Here is a 27,973-nt window from a genome sequence, read left to right on the forward strand (position 1 = left end):
TGTTATTTTTATTTTAAAACAGAAAAAAAAAAATGCTAAAAAAGAAAACAACAGGTAAAAAATGTCAATAACCTGGGCTTCAAAATAATCGATATCGAACATTACATCATGGATGGAGGGAAATAGTTATTTTTGTTCTTAAAACCGTTAATATAGTCGACGTTAGTTAAAGCAACCCCTGACGTCCGAATAAAATCAGCCACAACATACCCACAGATAAAAGTGAGTATAACATAATATAATACGGTTATAATACCTGTAAATTCATGACATGCTTCTAGTGCCACAATTTTCTATGTTTTAACCATTGTTTTGTTCAGTGTCATATTTGTCAGGGTCAGTAGCATATGTTTGCTTTTTCGACAGGCTTCTTTCATTTTTATTTTACTATATCTCTTATTTGTATTTTTCTATAATCTGCTAATTAAAATTTCTAAATTAGAATATTTTTTTAAAAATTTATATTGCTTTAAGTATACAAATTAACTTATTATTTCATTTTCATTTTACTCTAGCTCTTGTCTGTATTTAGATTAATCTGTTGATTAAAATTTCTGAATTAGAAGCTTTTTTACTAGTTTATATTTAATTGCCTAAAGTAAACAAATTAGCTTTGCAAAGAATCTAAAAGAAATACTCATAATTAATACTATAATAAGAAATACTTAAAATATATTACATCACTTACTTAAAATATATTAATGTACCAAAATAAAATCTATTTAAATCTACTAAACTGCAAAAATATACTTTTATCCGGCTCGTATCTTTAAAATTTTACTGGGGAAAAGGTCAATTCTGCCTTGGGGAGTTAAAATGCAATATCTGCAGAAATGAGTTTTTGAGATATTTAAAGAAACGCGTTTTGGATTACAAAAATAGAAACGTTTGAATATGACGTCCTTTTTGTGCTTTATTTTCAGCGGAAACCAAATAAGTAATTTTGTGCACCAAAGCTAAGGCAGAGGTGTCCGACCCCCCCCCCCCCCAAGAGCAAGGGCACCCTCCCCTAAATATCACGGAGCCCCCCCCCCCCCCAAAAAAAAGCCAGAAACCCCTCTCCAAAATGAGAAAAATACCCTCAAATCCCCCTAAACATTCCAATGGCGCAGGCTGCTACACGACCCCCTCCCCCTAGGTGGGCACCCCTGTCTAAAGTACAAAATTTGGCAAAAAAAAGAGAAGAAAAATTTGTGATACTACACTTTGTTTTCCCAAGGCAGAATTACACAAAATGCGTATTATGCGGAAAAGCAACAGAAAACACACCCACATACACATAGCTAGAGTTGGAAATAATGTGTCTGGGAACTAACTCACCTTGGGGTTTAGCGGACTCGCCAGAAAAAAAAAGGTGGTTTGAAATCAATTAACATTCTATTTGCATTGTTTTTCCAAAGAAAAAAAAAACGAATATTTCCGATGACATCGTTCCCTAACATACTACACTTTTGCAAGTCCATGTAAACACATTTTCGTTAAAAGCCAGGAGGATCAACCATAGCCCTTTAAATCACCCCCTCCCCCCGAATGTGGTGGGTCTGCTTTTATCATTAATAATAAGATAAAACTTAAGCTTAATCTTGATTTAAAGCTCCTTTGGATAAACTTTCCTCTTTATAAGCTCGATAGTGGTTCTTAGCTTTGATGCACAGAAGTAAATCAGTGGTGCCTATCCCGCACTCCCCCCCCCCCCCCCCCAGACGAGAGAAAAATACCCTTGAAAACAACCGCCTGAAAACTTTATTGGCGAGTCCCTCCCCCGGGTAGTTACCCATGAGTCGAGAATGAACTTAAAACATCTTTCACGCGTTTTGGTGAAGGCCAAAAATGGTAATGAGTTGTCTTGTCAGAGATGAAGATCTTGAATTCGCGCCGTACCTACCATTTTTGAACAAAACTCGCTAAATTTGGAGTCTAAACTTAAAATTTCGGCAAACTTTAAAACCTCATATTTCCGTAACGGGATCGCGAGACAAGTAATTTTTGTGCCATAAAAGCGCGCACCCAACATTAAACAACTTAAAAGCACAATCAGTAGCAAAGAAAGATGGATTAAATGTAAACAATTTTTTTTTCTCGTTAGTATTTTTAATTAACAAGAATGAAATATTTTAAAAAATCCCCATTTTGCCCTTTTTGCCTTCGGCATCCCTCGATTGGTCATCACTTTCAATGCTTAATTTATCCGATTCCCAACGGCAAACGCATCTCTCATCGATGCCAAACTCTCTGGCAGCAAGACGATTTCCAATTGCTTCTGCCTTTATTACCTTAAACTTAAAGGCTGCAGTATAACTTTTCAATCGCTTAAGAGCCATTTCAAGAGCAACTCTGTGAAAAAAACTCCGTAAAAAAATATATGCCAAGAACGAACGAACGACAGCAAAAGATGCAACGCGACGATGTGAGTGAATAATAAAATTAGAGCTAGGAGACAAGTTTCCAATTAGGTTGCTTGACCGAGCAACGAACTTTTGTGAGGGGGTGGTAAATTCACTTTACGAAACTGGACATCATCCCCCTCCCTTACTAGTACTTTTGCTGCCCTGACACCTTCGCTCCGACGCGATAAGACTTGCTCGCCCAAGTGGATCAGCGTTTCTCTCCTCAGTGAAACACGTGCAATCGCAGACTTACCCCCTCCCCCTCTTGCTTTACTTGTCGCCCAAGGTCGAAGTATTGCGCAAAATGAAAGTAAACGATGTGGTGCCATCTATTAGCAGCATTTTCAACTTTTTTTTAAAACTTGAAAATTAAAAAAACACTCACTGTATCCGCCGCACCCGTTATATGCGTCGCACGGACAATTTTTAAACTTTTTTCTTTATTTCTGAAAATTCGGTATATCAGATTGACATTCTATTGACTGGAAGTTAAAGAAAGCTGTTGAAAATATATTTGTACGAAAGAAAGACACGATTTCGCTATTGAACCTAAATGGGTTCTTAATCTGCTTTCAAATGTGTCCCCAATCTGTTACCAAATGTGTTCCTCAGATTAAATTTAACAAATATCCGTATTGGGACGAAGTCGGAACAAATTTGGAGCATATTTCAGTACTTTCTAAACAAATTTTAGTGCACATTCAGGTGATTGGAACACTTTTCCTGAGTTAAAGCGTTCCAATGCGTATTTTTCGCAAACAGCACTGCTTTTCCGGTTCAATAACTATCATATTAAGCTGGTTACGACAAAAGGGCTGTTCACTTATCGGCGGCCGTCCCGTTCATCCTGTTTTTGTGACGTGTTGGACTGCCGACGAAAACAGAGTAGCATTCCCATACGGTCACCGTACATCAATCACGCGACTAAATTCACCCACTAGAGAGAAGAGCGCGCTGCTTGGCAGAAACCAATGCAATGCTGTCCTACGTTTGACGGCCGTCAGATATCAAGGTTCTTCTGATCGAAACCGGTCCCATCCAAGATGGCTTGCTGTCATAGCAACCAGCAAAGAAGATTTGCTGTGAGTGAAAAAATCGGTGTGGACGTGACGGACGGCCGATAGTGAACTGCCCTTAAGTATTCAATTATTTCTGATAAGCGTTCCGGCATGAAAAATTTACGAAGTCACCTCTGCTCGAGATATCTGTAAGTAGTGATCAAATCACAACTCGGGGCCTCCGTAGCGCTGTGGTAGAAGCTTCGTCAAGCCAGAGGTCGTGTGTTCGATTCCAGCCGGTGCCCTGGGTTTTATTTCCTTAACTTTTGTTATAAATTTTTCTGTGCGTGTCCGGACGCAAGGTGCTTGGCCAGCAGTCCTCTGTGTATAAGAAGCTGTTTAGCTTCTAAATAAATAAATAAATAAATTTAAAAAAAATCTCCATACTTCGAAGGTGAAAATTTTGGTTTTATAATGCAAAAAGCATTAGTTAGAGATCATTAAGCGTTTTTAAAATAGTTTTCCCCCGAATTTTGCGACGGACCGAAAATGGTCCGCGGAAAACAATTTGGAAAGCTCGTATTTAAAGCATTGCAATAAAAGTTTAATTCGGGAACTAAAATAATCTCTGCGAAGGAAAGAATTAATCTTGCAGATGAAAATCCAAAACCAGCTTCTTTTAAAATGTTAGAAATAGGCCTTATAAATTGTTAGACAGATTAAATGAGTTTAACGGTGAGAGAATGCTGTCATTCGTATTTACCTTAACGATGTCTTCTTCTTCTTCTTTTTTTATTCTTTCAAAAATAAAACTCAGTACACTTAGTGGTTTTGAAGAAAGTGGAAGAATTTTCGAAACTCATTACCTTTCTCGAGATACAGTCTGGAAAGTTTCATTTTGCTGGTAGAAAATGCAGCTTCAAGTTCGCTTTCATCCCACTTAATTAGATTTTTAGATAGTTTTTAGAAAACAATCATTTTTTATTATTCCAAGCACTAAAATGTTTCAAATTATTGATTCTCTGACAAAGGATGAGTTTTCTGCCATTGAAGTCATAATTTATTTTTAATTTCTTTTAAAATACAGTCGACTCCACAACTTGCTCATGCTGATATGTGGTGATGCTGATTTAATTGTCGAAGATAATGTTTGAGCGATTGTATTTTAATAAACTTATCATTTGTAGAACAAAACATCAAACAAAGACTGAATGTGTTACTCTTGTTTCACTGCTTGAACTTTATTAAAGAACACGGACTCAACTTCCATATAACTAAATTAAATGTTGAGAATTTTGAGAAACATTATTCAAATAATATGTTTTGGTTCAATTACGGACTGTCGTACGAGAAACGTTTTCGGTGTGTCCTGTCACGGTCTACTTCGACGATAGCTTCAACAAAAAACATAGTTGTAGTATCAAATGGATATTCAATGAGTGAAGTTTCAATCCTCAACTGAGCCCTGCACTACTAGATAATAGGCCCCTGGACCTCTTTAGAAAACCTTTGTTCTCACTATCCATCCAATGCCACTTGGCATAAATAAAGTTTCTAAAGTTACAGTCCACTCAATCCTGAGCTTTCAACATACGAAATTATTAAAACATTGTTTGTTGACATATCGTCACCCCAAATTAACTGAAGTATAGCTTGCTGATCTTTTCAGGACTAGATGTCTTACTGCTGCTTAGAGTCGACGATATTCGAAACTAAATTGCAATACAAAGAAGTGGAGTCCATGTTCTGAACAAAGTTCGGGCAACGAAGCAGAAATTCTTAGGAATGTCAAAAGTAAGGTAATACGAGCTCTGACGGGTTAGCAAATTCTCTGTATCAATAAAAATCACGCTGAAGATTGTGAAAATGATCAGACCTTTCAATCGGTTCTTGTGGGTGGAGTTGGGTGCCTACTAACATTACAAAATGTCAGTTAGAAGATGTCTGCGCAGAAGGAAATATGTCTCGTCAATGAAACAAGAAGGGTTATAAGGTTTTGGTTGGGAGTGATTGGATCACGCTCCTTACAGTCCCGACCTCGCACGAAGCGATTTCCATCTCTTTGGACCTTTAAAGAAACACATTAAGGTTTAGCATGGAAAACATCATCGTCAAGAATGTGAAACCATATAAAGATGACTTGCTGAACCCGCATGTCCGGTTTTGAAACTAATGATCTATCGCTCGTTTCTTTTAAGGTTCAAAGAGATGGAAATCCTTCGGTGCGAGGCCATGGCTGTATGGAGGGTGGTTCAAATAAACCTCCCAAAGTAAAACCTTATGACACTTTTTGTTTCATTGGTGCGACACGCTTCCGTCAAGGCCATCTTCGAATTGACATTTTGTCCTGTTAGTGGACATCCTGCTCCATTCACATCCGAAAACTCTGATCACCTTCGTTATCTTCAGCCTGGTTCTTTTTTTTATACAGAAAATCTATACACCTTGCTTACGTTCGACGACACGACTGGTAGCGACCGGTTGGTTAATCACGTGACAGCAATGACGTCAGTGGTTACTAACCGGTTGTTCACGGACCAATGCTTCATCGAACGCTTTCGGTTGATCACCGGTTACTTGCGCAGACATGACGAAGACGAATAACACGCAGGTGAAAAATACATATAATTGGTCAAAAATGTCACTTGGCTCCATCAATCAATCAACCAGCTAGAGTTGCGGTCGACCGGTAGGGCTCATAGGGGTAGGGGGGGCGGTGAGGCTCATAAAACAACATCGGAAGCAACCAGTTAACCAGTAGCTCTCAAGAACGCTGCGGTTAGCCACCAGTTACTCACCGGTCGACCGGTGAGTTTCGTCGAACGCAAGCCTTGTAAGCCTTGTAACATTAGTTATTCAACCCCCCCGTGAAAATATGTTCGACGACTTTGTATGATGTTTTGTACAACAACGATGCATCTGTTACCGTGAAATCGCCTCATTTTCAAAATGATTTCGCTTATTGATTATCTGGCTAAGTATGAATTTTGCACTATAACAGTGACTATATTTTTTTTAAATTTGCAATCGAAGTACAGTCAACGTCACAGCCGACATAGAATATGCTCTATTTGATCGTCGACAATAAGGCTCACGATTTTATTTCGCAAGAGAAAAGTTGAAAGTTTTTTTTTTTTTTTTTTTTTTGAAACAGGTTGAAATTGTTGCTTTACTTGCTTTCACATTCAAGTTGATTTTCACATTTTTGTCTTGCTTGGTTTGAGGTGCCTAAAAACGAATTCAGAAATGTAAGATGGTAGCTAGGAGTCGCTCATTAATAGAAAAAATAAAACATTTTTTTCTTACTTTGTGCTCTTCAAATTTGTCCGAAACTGTTCTGAATCAAAATTCAGTGATAGATATTATACATATTTTGGTTCTTCATTTTAATTTGAACTAGCTTTTTTCCCCTCGAAAATTTGCTGATCTCTTACATCTTATCCTTTTATAGAAATGAAACAAAACCTACATATGTCATTATTTAGTTGCAGTAAAATGACGGAAACATGCTCGCTGCTACGGATAGAAAAGTAGAAGACCCTTCTCGTTTAATCGGTAAGAAATCAGAATCGTTAGAGGAAAGCCCTGGTCTCTATGCCAGTCGGTCAAAGATCCTTCGTGTTCGTTAATGGGGACTGGAGCACGATAAATGTGTTCGTGGTCAAAACCTCTTCTCAGTTCTCACTCCAAATGAATACATTTTCGGGTTATGGATTAATTAAGAAAACAGAGCGTTTTTAGGTCTCATTCAACTGGTTAAACCGCGTGCGGAGGACCCTGTAAATGAAGTATGCCATGGAATTCTGCTTTTCACTTCGCTTCCTATTGTATGCTATGTGTCTGTTTTTCTGGTAATGAACTCCCAACATGTACTGACGTTTTTAAACTAAATGCACAATAAAATCAACCTTAATAAAGTTAAATGTTTGCAAATAATTGCATGTAAGTGTTTCGAGATAACAATATCCTCTTTTTCAAGGCGAAGGAAGAATCATTTGAATCCAATCAATTCCAATCCAATCTAAACCCAATCAATTTTGTGCTTTGTTGAAATTCTTTTCATAATATATAAATTCAGACACACATACACACCCACACCCACATGTATCTATCTATCTATCTATATATATATATATATATATATATATATATATATATATATATATATATATATATATATATATATATGTATAACTCAGTACCAATGTTTTTTTTCATTACGTATTTTTCCTTTGTGAAATCAAAAAATAACGTTTACTTCAACTTTTTTTTCCAATTGAAACAGAGTACAAAAAATTTTATAAGTCTTTTTTTTTCTTTTTAAAGAAGTCATGTTCTTAATCCATTTACTGTAATTTTGGAGGTTTGAAACTCATAAAGTTTGTGAAAGTTTTCTTTGAAGCAATTTGAAATTTCCAAGAAAAAAGAAGAAAAAAAAATCAGTTAAGCCTGCGTTCACAACTAGTATATCAATAAATAAATAAATAAATAAATAAAGATAAGCAATGGGTGAAAAAAAAAAAAACACTCCTCACGCAAAACAAATTGACGGAAAAAATGTTTCCTTCATTCATTTAATTTCTCGAAATGTGCACCGAAATCAGGAATGGAAATTCAGATTATCATCTTCGAAGGAATTTTCGACATTGAAAAACAGTATTCATTATTTGCAATTATTACGATTTTTTTATAGTGAAATAAAATGTGCAAATGTAATCTCAATTATTGAACGTGCAAAATGTAGTTTAACGACATTATTAAATTATAAAAATCTGTAACCTATTTTTCAATATAGTATGATAGTAATGAATTGCAGGAATTTCAAAAGAACAGTTATTTTGATAATAAAACAGTTTTCTAAAAAAAATTTCCAATATTCATTATTAATATATAAGTATTCATAACATTTTTGCTTTTCATTTATACTTTGTAAGTAAGTCGAAACTAATGTATTTCTTTTATTTTAATCCCCCCTCCTTCTTTTCAAAGTATTGAACAAATCATAATGTGTTGTGTTAAATTCTTTGATAATGTGTATGTGCAAAGACATGCTTTAATGGTAAAGCAAAGTTTTTTCTTACATTTTAATGTAAAATTTAAAATTTCCAAACGCAAAGCATTTGAATCTCTCTCTGTCAAAAGAAAAATAAGCCAGGAAAAAGATAGACATGAAATTATCAGATGATGAGATTTTCTGCTATAATCAAGGAAGTTCCTTTCAAAATCGAAGTTGAATGTCTTCAAGTAATAAAAGTCGTTTGAATTATGAAATGTCTCTGGAAACTAAAATTTCTTAAGATCGAAGTTGTTTATCAAATGATGTTAATTATGCTAATTATCAAATGATGAGATTTTCTGCTACTATCAAGCAAGTTTTTATCAAAATCTAAGTTGAATGACTACAAAGAATAAAAGACAGTTGAATTACGAAATGCCACTGGAAACTGAAATTTCTTAAGATCGAAGTGTTTAATCAAATAATGTTCATTATGCTAATTTTCAAATGATAAGATTTTCTGCTATTATCAAAAAAGTGTCTGTCAAAATCTAAGTACTCACTTCACTGAATAAAAGTCATTTAAATTACGAAATGTCACTGGAAACTGAAATTTCTTAGGATCAAAGTTGTTTTATTAGATCGAATAACTCATTAATCAATGTAAAAATCATTATCGAACACAAATAACTGTTTCTTGAAAATGCACTGCACTGGGTAATGCGGTCGAAACTCTTGTCTTACCCGAAATTACCGAAACTTGTAGTGTTATTAGAGATGGGAGAATTCGTATTTCCCTCATTGATTGATGGCTTCGTTAATTTTTTGCTGTTTCGACTAAATATATCAGGTAATTGATTATTAAGTATCAAATAAAAGTAAGAGACTTTCGTCTTGTTCAAACTTGCAACGCAGTGATGAGTTTGTCAAGTAAAACCAGCTTCTGAAACTAGAACTTTTTTACTTGCGGACAGAAGTGTTGGAAATCTGATATTTGTATCTCATTTGGTAGAAGCAAGCTGTTAATCCGTTTTCCAGTATTAAACTCTGTGTTAGATATTACAGGTTGGCGTGCTACTCGTAAAATGTATCACACACATTGAATTTTAACTTAAGATTCAGTTGTTATCTTCTTATGTGTTATTTAGTTATTTACCTTCATGAAAATATATATATATATATATATATATATATGATTGAGTAGCGCTCCTGACGTCATCAACAACGAAACTCATGCCGCGGCATGATAATTTCATAACGTGTTTTGGTAATGTTTAACATGCAGGGAAAGGCTTTATTGTGACAAGACTGAACTCGATACGGCAACTGAACGGTTTTACAGGTAAGACTGTGTCACTTTAGGAGAAGGAAGAAACAAAAAAGCGACCAACAATGAACGCTATCTACTGGAGTTTAGGGTTCATTCACTGGAGTTAGAGTTAAAATTTCAATTATCAAAATATCACCGAACAGTCAATTGCTCCGTTCAAATGTAGAAACAGTTTTCACCCATCATATTTTGACGGGCGATTTTCTAGTTAATAATGTGTGTGAAAAAATTATTAAGGAATCGCTTTAAGTTTTATTTTTCTTTTGTTATTTTCTCTAACCCTACTCGCTTTGAAAACTTCTATTGCAACTTTTTTAATAGTCTTTTTACATAGCCACGGAATCAGTGTAATGGCGGAAACATTTTCCCTCAATTTTCAGCCTAAATTTCCATTTTTACTTGCCCTCGAATGAATGTTGAGTGACTTTTCGCCCTGGATCGCACGTGCATATGTAAAAAAGAACGCACGGATAGCAAAAATATTCAATTCGATTAACCTCGAGTTAATTACCACGAGTTTTCTCGTGACTCCTTTATGTGCTTATATGCATGTGCGTAAGTATCTCGCATATTTCAAAAACAATGCGCCACGCCGCCAAACGTTTAGAACGTGAAAAGTTTTTTGGGCATGTAAGTCGTAGGAATGAGTTCAATTCTGTGGTTTTATGAAATAATTAAGAGGAGAAATTGTATAACTGTTTTCTAGAAAGCTCCTTCTCTATACCTCTAAAACCATTTAGAGCAATAATGTTTAATGTAGTGCTTCTTTTCGTTTCAAATAAAAATAATAGTTAAAGAGGCAGTCGAAAACTGCTCAAAAAAAAAAAAAAGAGAATAAATAAAATATGGATGGTGCCATTTCCGAAACCTGGGACATGACGAAGGAAAACGGTGGTCATATTTGGATTCAGGGGGTCATTTTACCTAAGAATCAGCAAGAATGGAGCCAGAATCATTTGTTTTTTTTTTTTTTTGCTGCGCAGTGTTGTTCTTCAAATCAAAAGACGTTTCTTTTTAATTTCATAATATTACTTAGCAGTCCAGTCATATTAGACATTAAAATCGCAAAGTACGATGTAGTTCTGATTTTTTAATATGTTGTTTGGGTCAGTTAGGGATGTGTAAATCTAAGTTTGCAGTTTTCAAAAACCCGTGAACGCAGCTTAATTCACGAAAAACTGCGAAACTTTTGGACTTTTTTTAGTTTTTCTTCTCTAACACCTAATCTAAGCAACTTTTGATAGCAAATAATAAAGTACATTGAATTTTGAACAATTTATGCTCAAGTAGTGCTCTGTACGACAAATAGTTCACGTCTGAGTTTCCCAAACTGTGGTCCGCGGACCCCAGCGGTCCGCGAGTTCATACCAGGGGGTCCAGCCTAAACGTTAAATACAACTAAAATTAAAGGACTTACTAACGATATTTTAATTCAAAAGAAAGCAAATATATGAGGAATAAAAACGTTCTTGCTTAAGTACACTCAGCCCCCCCCCCCTCCAGGAACTCTCGGAAGTTAACATACTACACATTAATTAATTTTGTGTACATGACGAAGTTCATATTGTTACAAAACTATATTAAGTAAAATGCAAACATTGAGACACATTTTTACAGCTGGAATATTATACTTCAAATAAAACTTTGCTCCAAAATTTGCAAGACTCATCCATTAATAATGCATTGATTGCGATGAATGAAACTGCTTGCAGTTTCCGGGGACTGGTGAATGATAGCGAGCTGAGGGCGGTGACTCCCTATAATTAAGGCATCCTTAAGCAGGCAACATTGTGAAGGCTTCGCAGATCCTAATCACAGCATTACAGCGCTGCCAGAGTAGGTTTGCCCAAACCATAGTTAATATTTAAAATCCTAATACGGCATAAAAATACAACTCATAAAAGAATTTAGCACCCTTAAACTAGGCTAACAGTGTTTTTTTGTTCACTAACTTCAAAATTTCATTTTTATTAGTAAACGTGTAGCAGAACTTTGGGGATAATATTTTTATTCCTAACTGAATTTCAAATAGAATTTTACTTCCATAACTCAAAATAACAATGTAAGAAATGAAAACCAGACAAGAGCTCTGAAAAAAATAGAGAGCAATGAATAATTTCAAGGAAAAAAAATATATATGTATTAGAAAAACATAGATTTCACTGTGTCAAACCTTTTTTTTTTTGCTCCACCGCGGGGAGCGGGGAGGGGGAACAAAGTTCGCAATTTTTCCGGAGAGGATCCGTGGAGGTCTGAAGTTTAGGAACCTCTGGTTTAGGAGATATTAAACTTCAAAAATTTTAAATTTTTTGCAAAAAATGAAGAAAAATGGCTTTGATCACATTTCAGGTCAAATACCGACATAAATTCCAACTCTACAAAACAAAAACTGGATATGCTGTTACAGTTAATTTAATTGACTTTCATTTAAGCTAAAAACAAAATCTGAAGATTCAATAGTTCTTTTACAATCGCAAAACAAACAGTTATTCGGAAAATACGATTTTTGAAGAAATAAAACAAAACACTTCTCAAGACAATATGGAAGATCCCATTCTAAAAAAAGGGGCAAAAAATTATAAATTACGACTCTAATGTGTGTTTATATAAGCATGTTGGGAAAACATGCCGGTTATATTAGAAAGAAAAAAAACAGGCTGATATTTAACAGCCCTAAGCAGGTAACCCAAACATTACTTCCCCTACGTAAGGGAGAGTGTTGTACATTGAGACACTTTTCATATTTTAATTTTTAATGCCAGTTATTTGAATCAAATTTAAAAATCTAAAAAACATTAATATACCCCAACATATTTCTATGCAATTATTTTTTTTTTTAAATTCAGACGTTTGAAAATAAAATATTGCCAGTCATTGAAGTTAAGACTTCTAATCTGTCAGAATGTACATTATCCTATTTTACCTGAAGATACAGCCTGTTGTATTATGGGAATGTCTTCATGATTCAGAAAACATCCATATACTTGAATCAATATTGCTCCGAAACACAAAAATAATATTTTTGTTCATGGTAATGAACTAAACTACGAATAATGAATGATGAATATTGAATTATGAATTATTATCTAACATCAAATGTGTTTAAAAGACTACACAAGCTTAGAACATTGTTCCACGTGCCTAAACATATCGTAGTTATTAAGAACCATGCATATGTTGTACCTTGGAACTTGTAATAAGGTTTAATATGTTTGGCTGTAATAAGGTACAATTACCACGTATTTTAAGAAAAACCAAAATAGTAGTCAATCTAGATGCACTATCATTATTTTCTCATAACCAAAATATTTAAATTACTTCTCTCTTATAACAAAATAAAATTCAGTTGAATAGTTTTACAAATACAAGAACAGAAAATGAAATAAAAATGAAAAAAATATTTACTTTGGAGTCATGATTTTTTTTCCTCGCAAAATCATCAATTTTACCAGGGCCGCGGAGTGAGAAGGAAAATGGCCGACTCCGACCCCAACTCCGACTCTTGAATTTTGAAATGCCGGACTCCGACTCCAACTCCGACTCCGACTCCGGATTTTTTTAAATTATCTTTTTTAATTTTATTTTTTCAACTCCCTTTCTCCCTTTAGGGGAAGGGGGGAAAAACCTCTAAACAGAGATTGAAATATTGATTCCCTTTCATGAAAATTTCGCATTTTGTTTTTTATTGTAAACCCAAGACGCATACAACGTTAGAAATTCAATTTAAAAATCAAATTTTCCAATAGTTACGAGTTAAAAATTGAGATGACTTAAAAATCCCTTTTGAAAAAGTTGAAAAGGATTATGTGTAATCTGCCCCCCTTTAATGTTTAACAAATAGATATTGATCAAATCGTGTGCTTTCAATTTTTGAAAGCTGTAACTTGAGAGAAAAAAAGGTTTTTTTTTTTAAATCCAAGTTCTTGAGAGGGGGCGGTTTGCCCCGGGTGACACCCATCTGGTAGATGACACCCAAAGTTAATTTCAGAGTTTACAAAAAATATAAATACTTTAATTCGGAAAATTTTCACGAATATATTTTAAATTATATTTCATCAATAAAATTTCAACGAAAATAGGCCACATATACATCAGGAGCTAATTTTACACAAAATGCGGCGGTACACAAATTTGTTCCAATAGCTTTTACTATACCTATATTTCTTCTTCGCTAAATTTTTAATTTAAATTTTATTGCCTGCTTTAGGATTAACCTTAATATGAAGATTTTAAGATGATATTGAGTGTTGTAATCAAGAAATCATTTACATTTATTTTGTTCCATACTTTTTAGTTAGAACCAACTTATAGAAATATTCTTAATAAAGAAAAAAACATTAGATTATTTCATCGGATCTTTTGGACTCGTGCTTTTGCGTTAGAACTTTTTTGAATTTGCCGATCACCCTTAACGTTTCAACCTTAGCTACGTGCCTCGACTTACTAATTTGTTACTTTTCTTTTACTATTTTATAACTGAGATCGAACAAAACACCATATTTCTATATTTGCTTGAAAATGTTAGGCAACAAAACCGTTTGCTGACAGTTGCTATTAGTTAAGTTAAAAAGTAAGCAAACTAGGGGACGGCTACAGAAAGTTCGGTAAGCATTCAAGCTAGCTGATTGCCATAATGGCAGTTATTTTCTCATTAGTATCTTCTTATACATGTAATCGATCCAATTGGTAGTCAGTTTTTAAAAAATGCAAGGAGAGTCAGTAGAAAAAAATAAGCCGGGAGTCGGAGTCGGAGTCAGCATGTTTTCTAACAACTCCGAATCCGACTCCTTTTCCCCAAAATCAGTCCGACTCCGACTCTTCGAATCCGACTCCGACTCCACAGCCCTGAATTTTACATTTGTTGCTGATTTTTTGTGTGGCACCATTTAGTGGTGAAGGTACTATTAGAGATTACAAAAAAAAAAAAGAAAAAAAAGAAAAGGTTTTTAAAGATGGATTCATAAAAATTTGCAGTGTCCGAAGGTACAACACTCTCCCCTATCTATATTTAACATTGATGAATTTTCGACTGGAAAGATACATACCCAGTTTTCTTTACAATAGAGAATATTTTTGATATCAGAGGAATTCAGTTATTCAGTTATCTGAAGAAGGATGACCAGAGAACCACAGAATGTGAAATAAAAATGAGAGTTCACTTATTATTTTTTCAAAAGAAAAAATAAACTGCCCAAAGTCATTCCAAGGGAAACGGTAATTTTGTCCCGCACGTGACGCTTCATATATTTCATAAAAAAATAATAGTTTAAAAGGATGATGAACAAACTTTTGTTGCTTAAATGACATTACAAACGCATGTGTGACTTCTTAAGCAAAAACTTTCTTCAGAAATTATTTATTTTTTATGAAATATAGGAACCGTCACGTGCGGGACAAAATGACCATTATCAATGGAATGGGCATATACATATTTTTTTTCTATTGTTTAAATAATTATTTCTAAACTAATGAGACATGTTTCCTTTACGTTGGAACCATATCTTTCAAAATCTACAGTGTGTTCCGTCATTGCTGTATTAATAGAGCAAAAATATTAGCTTATTCATAAGCAAGTTACCAGAGGTTGACTTTGGATGTCCCGCACGTGACGCATGTAAATACATTTTATTTTGAATAAAAAAATAGTTTTATTAAAAAATAATTGTGTCAGGAGTATCTTTGTATCAAATGTAAAGATTTAAAAAATTGCTTACCCCTGTTTCATTAAAATATTAAGAGATATGACGAAATATTAATGAAATTTAAACGTATTTTTGTACCGAACGTGACGGTGGAATGGCCCTCCAGGTTTATCATATCAACCGTAAAACTTCAGCGAAAAACTTAGAATCTAAAAGACCTTCCTGTACTCTTTGGGTGCAATATTATCGAATGACTGTAGGGGAAAAGGGGGGAACATGTGAACATTTTTTTTTTTTTCATTTCTTAATTTCTCAGAAAATATTTTTATTTTCTCACAGAAAAAGGGTCCTCATGATTGAATAGTTTTTTTTTTTTTGTGCCACGGATTTTTTTCATTAAAAAAAGGTATTTATATACTTAGGAATTTTATATAATTTATTATTTTTTTATATAAGGAATTTTTAAAAAATGTCGTCAATTATTCACATGTGCCCCTACAGGGGGTGGATGTGAACAAGCTCGGGGCTTATGTGAACACGATTGAAAAATGAAAAGTGCAGGACGAGCATCATATTTCAACGTAAAACTCCTTATAATAAAGCATTAACGTATATATATATTGGGCGAGTGATGACCGTTGTTGTTCAAAAGCAAAGTTTGACGGGAAAGAGTCAATCGACGAACTTGCATTTTTCGGTGTCCCTTCCCTACATCCCTTAGAAGATTTTACGGATAGCCGTGTTGTTGACAACAACGATGAAGGTCAGAAAAATTGAGATGTTGCCAGGAAGTTCAACATCAACCACAGGGTTGTTTCTAGAGTTTGGAAATCATTTCAAACAAATGGAATGTGTAGCAAATGTCACGAGGGGGGTCGTGTAAGCAGTACGACGTCATCAGAAGATTGGTACTTAGTGCTAGCAACAAAAAGGAACCAGCGCAACACAGCTACTGAGGTAGCAAAGCAGTTTCCTGCTATTACTAGCTAGCAAATATCCCGAAAAACTGTAGCCAGACGTTTGAATGCAGTAAGACTTTGCGCCCGTCAGCTTGTTTTGTACATCCCATTGTCTACAAATCAGTGTTTTGCTCTTTTGTAATGATGTCTTCAGCATCGCATTTGGAGAGAAGTCGAATGGCCTTGTGTACTATTCTCAGATGAAAGCAGGTTCAGTCTGTCGTCTAATTGTGGACGACAACTCACTTGGTGTAAAAATGGTACAGCACACAAGCCTGCAAACACAAAAGAAAAGGACTAATATCCTACAAGTTGTGTCATGGTATGGGTAGGATTATTATCAATGACCGTACGTCATGTGTGTGCTTCCAAACGAGACTATGACGGCTAATTATACATTAATGTTGTTCTACTACCTCATGCTCACATGTTCTGTGGTGCTGCGGTCGATAAATTCGTTTTCATAGATGGCAACGTAACATGTCATTATCAATCGCCGTCCAGGAAAGTCTAGCTCACGCTAGGGGCCGTGGTAGCTCGATCGGTAGAGTGTCGAATTCGGGGCCGGAGGGTCCTGGGTTCGAACCTCGATGGTCGAAGATCCACCGTCGTCATTAAAGGGGACTGGGCGACGTTAAATATGCTCGTGGTCTCAATGTCCTCCAAGTGAAACGATACCTCGGGGGGTGCTAGCACCAGGTAGCTATTAGCTCCTGGACTAGTTCTAAAATCTCATAAACTGTTCGATCCGGTGATGGTGCTGCCATCTATCGGTATATAAAATACTGGAGGCAAGGCACTTAGTATGCAGTCCTCGACATAAATACAGTTGTAGTCAGTTGTGACTCTGAATAGGAATAGGAATAGGAGCTCACTCAAAATAGTCAGCCCTTCGGATGACCAGTACTTCCTAAAACTCCGAATCATATTGAAAATGTTTGGGATGCTTTGGGGATCAGTCTTGCTGGTTGACAACGCTCTCCAATAAGCAAGGACACTCTTATCCATGATTGTCAGAAGAATGGGATAAATTACCCCATTAGCTGCTGGATAAAATTGTGTAAAGCATCAAATGAAGTGTGGAAGCTTGCATCGCTCTCCATGGTAGCCATATTCCGTACTGACATCTTACGTCGGAACGTCTGGGGACGGTAATTACATTTATTCACTTTTTACGCATTCAGCCCAATAGGACCGTTTCGCCTTTTGAACACTTTTCAACGCCTTCTGGATTTCAGAGCACAATAAATTATGGTCATTGCAAAGTTCTAGAATTCTGGCATTAGTTTATTTCACTTGGCATCGAATTACACTTACTTTTTTACTCGCTACATAGCCCATTGGAATCCGTCCTTAGCAATTGTCCACCAGTGTATTAACCTGTTTTTTAGCCTACTTTCTCAGTAAAAGTCAGAGAAAGAAGAAAAAAGCATGAAAGCATCTTGAAAATATCGCGAAAAAAATAAATAAATAAATAAATAAATATCGAAAAAATTAATATTGGAAAGTAGGGTATTGAGATGGGGAAAAATGTCTGTCGGTCGGTCGGTCTGTCTGTCTGTCCCTACCCCTCCCCTATTAACTTTTGAGTGAATAGTCCGATTCGAACAATTTTTTTTTGTTCGAAAGATCTCGGAGAGGACACGTCAATGCTATATTTCACTTTTTGATTTGAACTGTTTTTCGTTCAATTTTGAACAGTTCAAACAAACTTTGTAGGAAGAAACTTTTGATGAAAAACATATATATGAAATGCCTTTTTAAATTTGAACAATTTTTCGTTCAATTTTTAACAGTTAAAATTCCTTAACATTAACGCTTACGGGGAAACTCAAAGTCAATGAATATTCCGCACTTGAAGTCGAATTTGCTTCAAACAAATTTTGTTGGAAATGAGTAATTCCACGACAAATCAATCAAAAAATATAAGTTTTTGACCTCACCATTTCCGACTTTAAAGACAACTCGTGTGAGGAACACATATGACAAGAAAAGTAATCCTGCCAATTTTCAGAGTTTTACTTTATAAATTTTACGAAATACAGGGCTGATAAAAAACTGAAAAAGTACGAAAAAAACGGAAAGTTGTGACATACAAATGACTGTGAGTTCTATCCTAAGTACAGTAGAATAAAAATTTAAAAATCACTGTAAAGCTAAAGAATTGAGCTTTCTATTGATATAAAACATGATTTCCTTACTACAAATTTAAGTTTCAAGGTCTTTCACCGTGACTTTTGACCTTGAATATCTCAAAACCAATCATCATCCCCTTAGAATTTCTTCAAAAATATATATTTTATAGCTATAACACTATTCTTCCCCTACACCAAAACGTAGACTGGGATCACAATGGCAAGGTACTGGAAAAAAACTAGGAATATTCATACGCTTCACATTGCGGAATTCCATGTGTCAAGTCAGTCACCTTTTTGACCTCCTCACTATTTTCGATTTTAATGAAACGTGTGTGAGTGTATGTATGGGAAGTCGTGTGTTTGTATGTGTGTGAGCGTGCGTGTGTGTAGGACCAGGAGAAGCGTATAGCTCAGGACCGGGGGGACAGCCGCGCCTGCAGAGGACGGCGGGCGGTAGTGCTGGTGTCCCTGGTCCAAGCTGAAAAAGGAACCACAACATCAAGGACGGTCAAATGAAAGCAATAAGCAATCGTGATTGCTCGAAAAAAAAAAAAAAAACTCAGGAGTGTGTGTGTACATACAACACACAATACACACAACATCCCGTAACTCAAACTACAGATAACTCGAAGCTTTTAGCCTGGCTCCTGGGACTTTAACAAATATATTTATTAATTATGGGGTAGAATTTCTAACATTGGTTGTTGAACAAAACTCTGCCATTATACGGGAAGCTTTGTCATGGGCTATAATTTGCTGTTTTTTATTTCCAAGATTTGTTGCTAATTACGGATAAAAATTATGGTTATCAAATAAAAGTTCTGTTATATTCTTACTCTTATTTAAGAAACCTGTCGATTTATCGAAATATGCATACTTTTAAAGAATACACGTAAAAAATTAAAACAATAATATTAGGGGATAATTAATGTAAAACATGTAACAAAACTCTCTTGCCATTGCAATCCCAGCCTAAATTTTGGTGTAGTAGAAGAACAGTGTTGGAGCTATAATTTTTTTTTTTTTTTTTGAAAAAATTCTAAGCGAGCGCGTTTTGAGATATTCAAGATCAAAAGTCACGGTGAATGATCATGAAACTTAAACCTGTCATGAGAAAGCCAGGTTTTAAACCAATAGAAAGCTATAATATTTAACTTCACAATGTTTTAAATTTTTATTCTACTGTAATTAGGATAACATACGTTACAGTCATTTGTATGTCATAATTTTCCGCTTATTTCGCACTTTTACGATTTTAAACAACCCTGTATTTCGTAAAATTTTTGAAGTTGAATTCTGAAATTTGGCAGGATTACTTATTTTGATACATGTGTCCTTCCCACGAAATTTCATTAAAATCAAAACTGGTGAGGAGGTGAGGACTGGTGAAGGTGACTGACCTGACACATGGAATCCCACAATGTAAAACGAATGAAATTTTTTTTTATAATGAAAATTATTTCTTTAAGTTGACATTTTATTGCTTTTATTCATTTTGGAAAGTAGATCAATTCACTTAAAAAATTATTTTTTTGGTAACAGTGGGAAAACAAACGAGTTTTTCTTTTTGATATGACGTATTTATTTTAATGAGCTTATTCATTTTAATTAGTTTTTTTTTCTTTTTGAAAGCGATTACATTTTTTAATGGAAAAAAGTGTATTAGCTGCTTTGTTTAAAAGGCGCTGCTATTTTATTTGTTAGTTTATTTAATTTATTTATTTATTTATTTATTGTTACTCATTTAATTTTTTAGATGAGCGAGGCATATTTTATTCCTAGTAATCAGCTTAAAATATTTGAAAAATATGTTTGAAACAATTTGCGATTTTAGCTATTTTTGAGAATATTGGTCAGATACTAGAAAGTAGATATGGGTATACGGGAAAGTAGGCTCGTTTAGTTCTAGACGGAACTTCTTGCTTTTTTCTTCATAACCGATTATTTGTTTGTTTTGCGATTGTGAAAGAATTATTGAATCTACAGATTTCGTTGAAAGTCAATTGAATTTACTGTAACAGCATATCCAGTTTTTGTCTTGCAGGGTGGGAAATTATGTCGATATTTGACCTGAAATGTGATCGAAGCATATTTTCCTCATTTTTCGTAAAAAAATAACCAATTTTTGAAGTACAATATCTCTCAAACTATTTGTCGTATAGAGCACTACTTGAACTTAAATTATTCAGAATTTAATGTACTTTTAACATTCATTTACTATAAAAAGTTGCACAGTTTAGATGTTAGAATGGAAAAACTAAAAAAAGTCCTAAAATTTCGCAGTTTTTCGCGAGTTGCGCAGCGAGCACAGGTTTTTGAAAACTGCAAACTTAGATTTACACTACCCTAACTGACCCAAACAACATATTAAAATATCAGAACTACATCGTGCTTTGCGATTTTATCGCCTTTTTTGTATAATATGACTGAACTATTATTGTGAAGTCTGATTATATTGCTGCTAAAAACAAACTGACGAATATTTTCCTGGAAAAAGGAATCATTTGATAGTTTTTTTTTCAGTCGTTTTCTAGATTGCCGTCTAAATGTATTTGGTCAGCAATCATTGCTTTTCTTCAAGTTGTTAAAAATAACGACTTTTTTAGAAAAAAAATTATATGCCTTCATAATGCATGGGAGAAAAAAAAAAAACTTAAGTATTGTTATTTATTATTTATGAATTGACAAAACATATTCATAAAAGGTAAAGACTTACAGATAGTCGAATGAATGATTAACTTTTCTATGAAACTTGCATTCTGTATTTCCTTGAAGTAAGACAGCATTGCGGTAAATTAGCCAATTTCTAAGTCGTTTGCGACAGACTTAGTAATGTTTCGCTTAGGAAATTATTTTGAATCATGTCCGTAATAATTCTGCCCAAATGTATTTTAAAGAAGATGTTTGCGAAAACTACATCGCTATTATCAAGCTTAGTGAAATGTTCTGGATACAAATCTAAAACAAGTAAGTAATTTTTAAAAAAATATCCTTCTACATTCAAAAAAAAAAAAAAAAACATCCAACATCCAGCAGTCACTTGAACTTTTATGTCTTGAATTCAAAATATGTTTTTCGCAATTACGAATTGTAATAGGACCCTACTCGTTCGGTTCCTTGTTTTTGCAAATGGGATGGAAGGTAAATAGCCAAGAAATTTGCACCCGTCATTTTGTGACTAAGTGGGTGGACAATGGAAGGCCATTGTAACGAATAGACAGTTTTTATGAGTTTATTTACTGCATAAATGGAAGAAACAAATTATTAATTAACACTTTTTTTCATTGTGCATCATATAAATTCCTTTTTTTATTTCTAGTATTAATCACTAATTATTAAACTTAACTTTTGTTAAGCTCTTCCAAATGGCCTTGCATGGAACGGGGCTCCTTACAAGGCCAATATTATAAATTAGTCTTTCAACTTAAAATTACAGCTGTAATAATTTAACTATCCGCGTTTGCTAAAACTACATAAACAGCTCTTTCATTGAAACGAAACATTAAGTGCCTAACATATTATAATCTTCTTCATAATACTCAACGAATATTTCTTAAACACCATCGTATAACTAAGAATATATTAATGGAAATTATTTAAAAATTTCAGTAGTGAGTATTATATCGATAATAAATAAATTGCCATTACGTTTTAGAATGAAATTATTAAAAAAAAAAAAAAAAAAGCCATAATGGCCTTCTTATGGGTCCGTTCTTTGTAAGGCCAAAATGTTCCTAAGAAGGTCAAACTAACAATTACCTTCTATGGCAAGCTTTTTTTTATAATTGAAAACTAATAATCAGTACTTAATAAATGGTTTCTGACAGTACGTCTTGGAATATTAAATTTTAACGCTGCAGCATTTGAATTAAATTCATTTTTTTTACTGTTTTCATGGTGAGTTTTAAACTATATTCATCTCTTGTACTTCTTCTTCTTATAGTTTTGATCTTGACATTCATGAAATCTGAAATTTTGCGTAAAACATTTAATCATCAATACTATTATCGACTTATTCTTATAACCATATTTACAGAAATAACATATCCATAAAAGAAATTTGAAGAAATATCTGTTTTAAAACAATTTAAAAAGAAATATCTATTCAGTATGATTTAAAATCTTGAATAACCTTTATAAAAAATAATATTTTAACATAAAGCATTTTTTCAACTTTCCAGGTACGTATTTAAAACTAAAAACCAAGTGCTCATATTTCCATGATTTGTAAATGTTCCTAGCAAGGCCCATGTACCCTAGCAAGGACAACAGTCAAATTTTTGATTGGCCCACCGACTTTCATAGGAACACTACCGATATTTTAACTAAAATCGAAAAAAATTTTTTTTTTCTTTAGAACGAAAAAAAAATCTTTGTGTGACGATTAACAGTTAAAAAAATAAGATAATAATAGGTTATTTACACAAAAAATTACCTTTTGCTGAGTGTGCGAATTACAATTTTGAAGTCTACGAAGCGAAAGACCCGCACTAACAAAATTGCGACGCGAGCGACTTCCCGCTGCGTCTGTGACTTTCGACGGAAGTTTGATGGAGTTAGGTGTGAGTGGAAGGAATTTGTCATTACATGAAAATAACTGTGATTTTCTTCAAGTTGGCCTTCAAAGGAGCATAGCTTTTCATGGTCCACCCACCTTAGTAATGTTCTAGAATAGCTAATACAGGCACATAAACATGATTAAGAGGTAATAAAGGTAAAGAATTTATGACCGATGTCCACCAGTACACTTAATATAAAGATTATTTACAGCATATTACTTTATGTATTTTTGTTTCTTTTCAATCCTAAATGATGGGAAATAGTTATATGGAAATTTGTGTATCTGAGGATTGGTTTTCGAGTAAGGAAGTTTTTTCTTTATTTTTTCACTCAATCGATCCAATAACACCGAATTCTATTCAATGTTTTGGGTTTCGCCTTTCCCAAAGTAGTCAATAAACAAAATTCTTTACGCAACCCAAAATACGGACACCATTAACCTGCCAGCTGATGTTTGAGTTGTTGGTTGCTTTGGACGGTCTCACCAGCTGCTCTCCCCTCAGATGACGATCTTTTAGATTCAGGCATGTAGTATTATTGTACCTGTTGTCACATAGACGCTACAATTATGTTTACTTTGCCTAAACAGTTTCTAACAGCGCTATCAGTCGTCGATTCGCTGACGTTCGTTTTCGACTAACGGATTAAACGCGGCATCCACTTTAAACATATATCTCAATGATAAATGTTCACACAAAATGACGAAGGCACTGCCTTCTGACACCATTAACTTATCTGCTATTACAGAAAACTTAAAAATTACGATCGGCCAAAAAAAATTTACAGACTTTTTTGATATTTTCTGGAACAAATGGAGTATTTGGGTTAAATGAGGATTTAGCTTTAACTGTGTGTGTTAGATCGCATATAAAATCATCACACCACCTTTTAAGTTTTGTTGCAAAGGGTGCAGAGTGCAAATAGCATTTATGAAACCGTTGATTTTCCTCAACAGTATTTTTTACCATCAAAAAGCAATGTTTATTAAACGCACAAACCTATTTCTCTTACATCGTTTTCAAACAAGCAATAGTGGCAGTAACTTACCGCCAAACCGAGCTGGTATTTTACTGCTAAGTACCCTAGCTTTGCCTTCAATTCACAAGTGGAACCGTACCATGCTGCAGATACTCACTGGTTAGGTAAATTTATTTTATCTAGAAGGATTACTTTATTCCCTTTTAGGTCTCTCAGCGTCAATGAAATGAGATCTGCCTTCAGTTTGGTTATTCCCTAGTGCAACCTAATGCGTTCTAGTAAGAGCGAAACTGCGGTCCCTAGATGTGATAACCGGTCTGTATGGTATATTGCATGAAGAAAGTTTAAATGCTATACTGCCGTACTAAGCACAAGTCGTATCTGCACTTTTTATCAAAATTGAGCTACGGTCACCAGGTAGTTCTATGTCACATATTTCACCTAAAGACAATGTTGTATGTTAACATGCGAGTGGAAAATATTCTTTAAAAAAATTTAAATAAATCCTTCTGAATGAAATATATGGAGCTGCACAACTTTAAACGGATATTTCTCATTTTGAACTCAGCTGTATATACGACTTTTGCGCTTAGCATGGCAGTTGGCTTTATTAAAGCCTATATAGCTTTTAAGCTAAATGTAAGATTGTTATGAAAGTTTGGCACAAGTATCTTGAAGGGTAGGACTACTAGGTGGTATTTAGGAAGGTTTGGAGGTGGCTTTATCAAGTACATACACATCTGGAAACGAGGAATAACTTTTTCAGAAGAAACGGCATTAAAAAATAAGACCTTTAAAATTTCAAAACTTAAAAATTGAAAGACAACTGAACTTTGATAGTGTCGTTTTTTCTAAGACAGATCGGTTCCTCGCGAAAATATTCCATATTCCGTCTGGGTCTACAATTGATTACTCAACCGATAAGAATTTCAATGCCAGTAAATTCATATCCCTCTTTTTAATGCTACAACTAGTGGCATTTAGAGCAAAACAAGAGCAGCAGCCGCTATTTGGAAGCGTAACCCAGTGGGCAGAATGCCAAATGACTCGAGATTTTAAGCGTCGGTCTATAGCGTTGCAGATATCATTTGGAAAAGCATCATAAATAAAACATTTTCCTTGAGTTATCCGATTCAACCGGCGCCGCAGACAAATGCCATAGATTTCCGGAGCACAATGAAATTTGACTTAAGTAGCCTCATCGCTGCCCCTTCGCATTTTGCCCCACAAGAAATATGTACTTATGGTCATCTGAATTCCTTTTCATTCTGTCTGAGAAGCAATACTCATCTCAGTATGTACATATTTTGCTGCATTATTTTTTTGTTTAAAAATACAGATTGTAAGATGAAGTAATAAATAAGAAAATATATGAGTAACATTGAGTTATTGCATTTGACAATAGATAAATGGAACATTAGCAATATTTATCTCCTTATTTTTCTCACAAGAAACAAAATCATTTTATATTTTTGTTCGAGCATCAAGACAATGTTCTTCATGACGACACAAAATCTTAGAAGTTTTGACGCAAAGTAAACTAATCTTCACGAAGCATACGGACATCTTCATCTCTTTCTTATCCAATAATAGATATCATACAATAGAGCCTACTTTCCCATTCTCTGAAGGTAAAATTATTACTTTGAAAAATCGGAAATATTTTATTTATATATTTTTTCTTTTTTACTTTCTTGCAACAAATAATAAATGAACAAGGCTGTAAATATGTCAAGAGGAAAAGAAAGAAGTAGAAACATAAATAATTCGCATATATTTAACATTAGAAACTTGTAGATAACCATACCATTTGACACCTGAAAGCCTGACAAAGACACATAGACTTGATTTTACGACGCAATAACTCACTGAAGTTCGTAGTCTACACTGTAATGTAGCAAACTGGTACTAAATAAAAGTAGATGGTGATACTAGTGGTAAATTAAAATTAATTATTTGGCTATCAGTATTTATACGAGTAGTGTCAGATGGCAGCGATTTCAAGAAAAAAAAAAAAAGGTAGGGCCTCCGCCCCCCCCCTAGTTGCTTTGCTCACCAACCCCCGTTCACCACCCGCGGTATCTAATGCCGCCTGCAGCGGATGGCAGCTGATGATTTTAATGTTTTTATCCCTGGACGTCTTAAGAACATCCCAGAATCTCCTCAGGATATCCGCAGGACTAGACGTCTGGACCGTGATCTTTGATCCCTTAAGGTTCAGAGGGGTGAGACGGATCACAGTGTCTTTTTCTTGATGTCTGACGGTACTAGTATTGACCGGCTGGACATTGCTAGTCCGGAGGAGAAAGAGTTACAAACACGCAGACCCACGTACAAACACACAGACACGCCCAGGTTTTAATAGTATAGATTTTTCAATGGGTTCGTTTCATATTATATCTTGAAAAATGAGAAAGGTAGAGGTTCAACTTTTTTTGTGTTTATTTTGCTGTTGTTAACAATTATTGTTTCTTTAGTTTCACTGTTGTCATTTTCTTGACTTCCGAGGTGACATTGTGAAACGCGAACATTTGAATAAATTAAATATTTTAGCAAATTAGTTCTTGTTGAAAGGCCTGATTCAATTGTGTTCGGGGTCTGTCCAGAACTGATATGTATGGGTTATCACTTGTACTTCTGTGTCAACTATCATAGCTGCTGCAGTAATTCAGTTAAAACAATGAGTTTTTTTAATGAAGATAGAATCTGCAAACTTTGCACATTCAACTTACTTTCCTGTCGTTTTTACAGGTAACTTTGTTAATAACTGTTGTAGTCTAATCCTATATTCGAGTAAATCATTTCAGTCTAATCATGTAATCTTGTAAGGCGAAGACCACTCTGACGTCATACTCATCCTTCCCACAATTCCTCTCTTCCTCCTTTCCTTAGTTTGTGTTTTTTATTCTCTAGATGTCGTGTTAGTGTATCTGTCTTGTGCTACGTGAATATATTTTTATAACATGTGTGTTGATCTAGTTTTAGTCATTTCTTATTAAATCTTTACGTGTTCTTCGTTTACTTGTCTATTGACTCTTTGCAGGTTCTTCATGCGTTCAGAAATTCAACCATTACTATGGTTTCCAATCCGGAAATCCCGATCCCGAATCCCGCATGATATTTAGCGAGATTGAGAGCAAAATCCTGTGGGATTCCTAGTCACGCAAATTTTTTTTTCACTCAAACGTTTACCAACTTTTGCCGCTCATAAAACAATTATTTTCACAAGCATCAACAGTAGTTTGAATCATCTTCTTCGTACATCTGCAAAAAGAGCTAGAAAAACTCTGGCTCATATGATGAACTATGATTTACAATTTAAGAACACAGTAAAAGTAGAGCATATTTTTCTGAGAATGAATTGGTAGTCTCATTGGAGGCTTCATTTACATTTGTTAAAAAATTGAGAAAATGCGTTTAATTTGGAAGCAGTTTTGAAAACCATCACTAAAATTTAAATCCAGAAAGTTGCGCTTTAGAAAAAAAAGGAAAAGAAAATCTGTATTTCTGATTGTGAAACACGCTGGAGTAACCTGAATGCAACGTTAGAACACTTCTTTTAGCTTAAGGAATGCACTCTTAAACCTTGAACTTCATCATCTTCTGAAATTTTGCTTTTCTTCAGGATGGTTTTTACTCAAGAACTGCAAATTTCGTAGGAAAACGTTGGATATGAGTTTTGTTGTATTCAATCTAACTTCATTGAGAATAAATACCTTTGTTGCTTCATAAACATGTGTCATTGTATCAGTGCATTTGATAAGAAAAATATTGTGCACTTTTTGTAAGTTGATGGGGATCTTTTGCAAAATGTCCACAATTATTTAATCTCATTAAAACCAACTGCACTGGAGCCACATTACGTATTTTCTGCAAGCGCTTTATTTTTTCAGCAAAAATTATTTATCATTTCTTGCTAGCAACTTTTTGGGGTACACTTTTGCGCACCTGATGACTGATTGGGATCTGACTTTTTAGTGCTCTA

Source organism: Uloborus diversus, chromosome 1 (genome assembly GCF_026930045.1).
Source record: "Uloborus diversus isolate 005 chromosome 1, Udiv.v.3.1, whole genome shotgun sequence".
Lineage (NCBI taxonomy): Eukaryota > Metazoa > Arthropoda > Arachnida > Araneae > Uloboridae > Uloborus > Uloborus diversus.